Source organism: Equus quagga, unplaced genomic scaffold (assembly GCF_021613505.1).
Source record: "Equus quagga isolate Etosha38 unplaced genomic scaffold, UCLA_HA_Equagga_1.0 HiC_scaffold_7586_RagTag, whole genome shotgun sequence".
Taxonomy (NCBI): Eukaryota; Metazoa; Chordata; class Mammalia; order Perissodactyla; family Equidae; genus Equus; species Equus quagga.
In genome coordinates this window covers 671-4350 of record NW_025794566.1, presented here as the reverse complement: position 1 = coordinate 4350, position 3680 = coordinate 671, and the positions used below count along the sequence as shown (strand labels likewise).

Genomic DNA, 3680 nt, shown 5'->3' with positions numbered 1-3680 from the left:
AGGACTCAAGGGACAGCTCTTGAATTTCATTCCCAAACCAGGGCCACTGCATCCCCACTGCTGCCTGGTGCAGCTGTACCTGAAACAATGTTATCTGCTTCCAAAAAGCCCTTCTTGAGGTCTCCTTTCTCAATCTTGCGCCCAGATCCATAAAAGGAGTTGTGTTTTATGGCATCCTGAGGGTGAAAAAGAAGCGTCAGTAACTTGGCTTTCAGGGGAGGAAAGTAGATTCCAATGGGGGAAGAGAAGTGTTGGAATGGCTGCCTTTCTCTTCTCCGATGGGCATCTCTACAAGTTTCTTGTACAGACTTAAAGTGAGCTCACATGCAGCCCGCAGGGTCATATTCCTCCATTTCCTCAGATATACATGGACAAGCTCGGATCTTGAGGAAAAGCAAAGAATCCCTCAAGGAACCAACTGGAGCTGAAACTGGGAAGGAGGAGCTCAGTCTGCCATTAGTAGACTGAGTCTAGGATCATGATGGGGAAGGTTTCATAGGACCGCACAATCCCAGGACTGGAAGAGATTTTAAAACCTATGTAAAAGAAGACGTGGTGTATATATACATATATACAATGGAATATCACTCAGTCTTTAAAAAAAGCAACATTGTGCTATTTGTAACAACATGGTTGGACCTAGAGGGTATTATGCTGAGCGAAATAAGTCAGACAGAAAAAGACAAATATCATATGATTTCACTCATATGTGGAAGATGAACAAACAAACACATAGATCAGGAGAACAGATTAGTGGTTACCAGGGGAGAAGGGGGTGGGGAGAGGGAAAAAGGGGTAAAGGGACACATATTTATGGTGACGGATAAAAACTGGACGGTTGGTGGTAAATATGATGAAGTCTGTACAGCAACTGATATATAGTGATGTACACTTTAAATTTACACAATGCTGTAAGCCATATGACCTCAGTAAAATGATTTTTTAAAAAACCTATCTAGTCAACCCCCCTCTGCTCGAATCTCCTCTAGAGGATCCTAATAAAGTCACCTCCGGGGAGCTTACCCCTCTCCACAGGAAGCCCATTCTCCATTACCTCGATTGTGATAATGGCTGGAAGGTCTTCATAGGTGATTTTCACTGCTTGAGCAGCTCTCTGTGCATGTTCTGGGGTGTCGGTGACCACAGCACCAATGATGTGCCCAACACAAGTCACCTAGGAGCAGAGCCAGAGTGCTGAAGAACATAACTGAGCTCCTCATGAAGCAAATTATTTTGGGTTGTCCAAAAAGGCCAAGGAAACCCCTGCTCCCACTGTTTCCTGCTAAGACCCATTTTAGGAATGACCTGGGGCTCTTTATTTACTTATCCTACTATTTGGAGTTATGTGCTTCTTCATAAATGTTTAGAATCAATAGAACTAAAATAGGAGTTAGAGGTCACTCGTATCAGGATGGCAAACTCGCCTCATTTCAAGGGCCAATTCTGATGATTTAGTACTGGCAGCCTGTTGAGAAGCTGCCCAGGATAGAATGTTGTGATTGATTAGTGATGTCTGTCATGAGCAGCCGAATGGGAGGTGTGGCAGCACAAAGGGCATCTGTCCACTCGGATCTACTCCAACACCCTTGTTCTTCATGTGATGAGATGGAGACCCAGAAGGCAAGATCACAATTGGCTCATGACTAGAACATGACTAAATCTTAGACCCTGACTCCCAATTTCCTTGTCTTTCTACCATCCCCACTCTATTCTATCTTCCATTCCCCAGATTTATACCAGAAGCTTCTCAAAGGCACCAATCATGTCTTACACCTCATCTAGATGCCCAGAAGCAGTAGTTCCCAACTGCTGGTTCTTAGACTTGATGACCCATAAACGAGCTTTTTTGTTAGATTTATAGAATAGTGATTATTGTTTACTTTTCATTTAATAATTTAGTCCCTATAAAAGCTTAATGGATCTCCTTCAGAGATAATTTTCCCCCAACATCCCCCAAAAAATAAACGACAGAAAAATTGTCCAACTCGTCACTTTGGAATATGAGGTTTCTGACAATAGGAACCAATACTAAGCATGTCTCTCTCTGATATTTATTTCTTGAGGACCCAATTTTCTTGACTTAATTCGTTAGCACAGAGGTTGTTGAACCTGGCTGATTCTCATTGACCGTAACACCAGCAATGGTCGTAAAGGCTCTTGAAATCTGTGAAGCAGTTTGTTCTTCATTCAAATGCTCTCCTTTTGAAGACCTTGGGTCTCATGGTTGTAGTTTTTTTATTCTCTTCTTCACTTTTATGTCAACAATAATGTGAATTTGCCCTCCAGCCACATCTACCCTCCTCCAATTTGCCACATTTGATCTGCGTTGGAATTATAAGATGACTGTCTGAGAACTATGCTAAAAGTATATGGATCTTAGTAGCAGCGATCTTGAATGTTTGGAAACTTTTTTTCTTTTTTTAGGAAGATTAACCCTGGGCTAACGTCTGCTGCCAATCCTCCTCTTTTTTTTCCCCTGAAGAAGACTGGCCCTGAGCTAACATCTATGCCCATCTTCCTCTATTTTACATGTGGGACACCTGCCACAGCATGGCTTGATAAGTGGTGCATATGTCCATGCTCAGGATCCAAACTGGTGAACCCTGGGCCACAGAAGCAGAATGCACGAACTTAATCGCTATGCCACCAGGCTGGCCCCTGGAAACTTTTTTTTTGTCAGAACTCCCTATGTAGTTGAAATCAATAGATGAACTTTCATAAAAAGGAATTATCAATACACATAGTGGTGGCATCATGATTTCTATTCTGGCTAGTTTGTTTAATGTATTATTATTTTCTTTTAATAAAGGAGCTTAATTGTACACTTAAGAACCTGATTTTCAGTTCAAGTACAATCACCAGCCTTGTTTTATGCATTTTGGTGTGGAATCATCCTACTACGTACAAATAGCAGCCATCAATTAGATAAACAAGTAAACATTAAGTTAAAATTAACAGTGCTGCCAGGCATGTGCTATCCTTTTGTTGATCGTCCTGAATACTGACCAATTGGATGACGGTCACAAAATGTGCAAATGTATCATCTTTCCAAGATTACGGATTTGAAGGAATGAGCACAAATTAAAACTTAAATACTCATTCCACTAACTTCATAGAAAAAAAAAATCCAAGACGTACCTCATCCTTCGCAAAGACTGTTTCATCATTAAAAAGTCCAGTTTTGTTACTCCCCGGAATATCATCAGCAGAGAGAAAGCAAACAAACCCTGGCACCTTCTGAGCTTCTGACGTATCGATGGACCTGCAAGAATGAGCCACATGAGGGGCCAGGCAGGAAAACCGAAGAGGAAGACCTGTCACCCGTTTGGATATCTCTGCCCTCCTTTTGATGGTTTTTCCTCCACTCTAATTTCTCCCCTCTCTATCTTCTATTCTATCCTGTTCTATTCCATTCTACCCTGTTCTGCTCTGCAAAGGTTGATTAAATGCTTACCATGTGAGGGCACTGTGCTGAGTGCTGTGGGGGATATGAGATGAACAGGACAGGCCCGCCCCCATGGACCTTATACAAGGTTCTCTTCTGGTCTCCAAGTACAAGGGAACCAAATCATAGTGAGTAGCATTTACTTGGAGAGCTCCAGATAAAACCACATCACAGCTAACACCCATCCAGAATCAGCACATTAGAGCCCTTGCTGTACAACTGATCCAGCATCCCA

At 42.2% G+C, this 3680-nt stretch overlaps 1 long non-coding RNA gene across 1 annotated transcript; it reads right to left on the bottom strand.

Annotated features, from left to right (window-relative positions):
- Positions 1-70: 70 nt before the first annotated feature.
- On the bottom strand, positions 71-3284 carry LOC124232558 (uncharacterized). Its single transcript, XR_006886884.1, has 3 exons — positions 3139-3284; positions 1055-1174; positions 71-176 (listed from the first exon to the last, which is right to left on the bottom strand). It is a non-coding gene; the product is annotated as an uncharacterized LOC124232558 (long non-coding RNA).
- Positions 3285-3680: the final 396 nt, after the last annotated feature.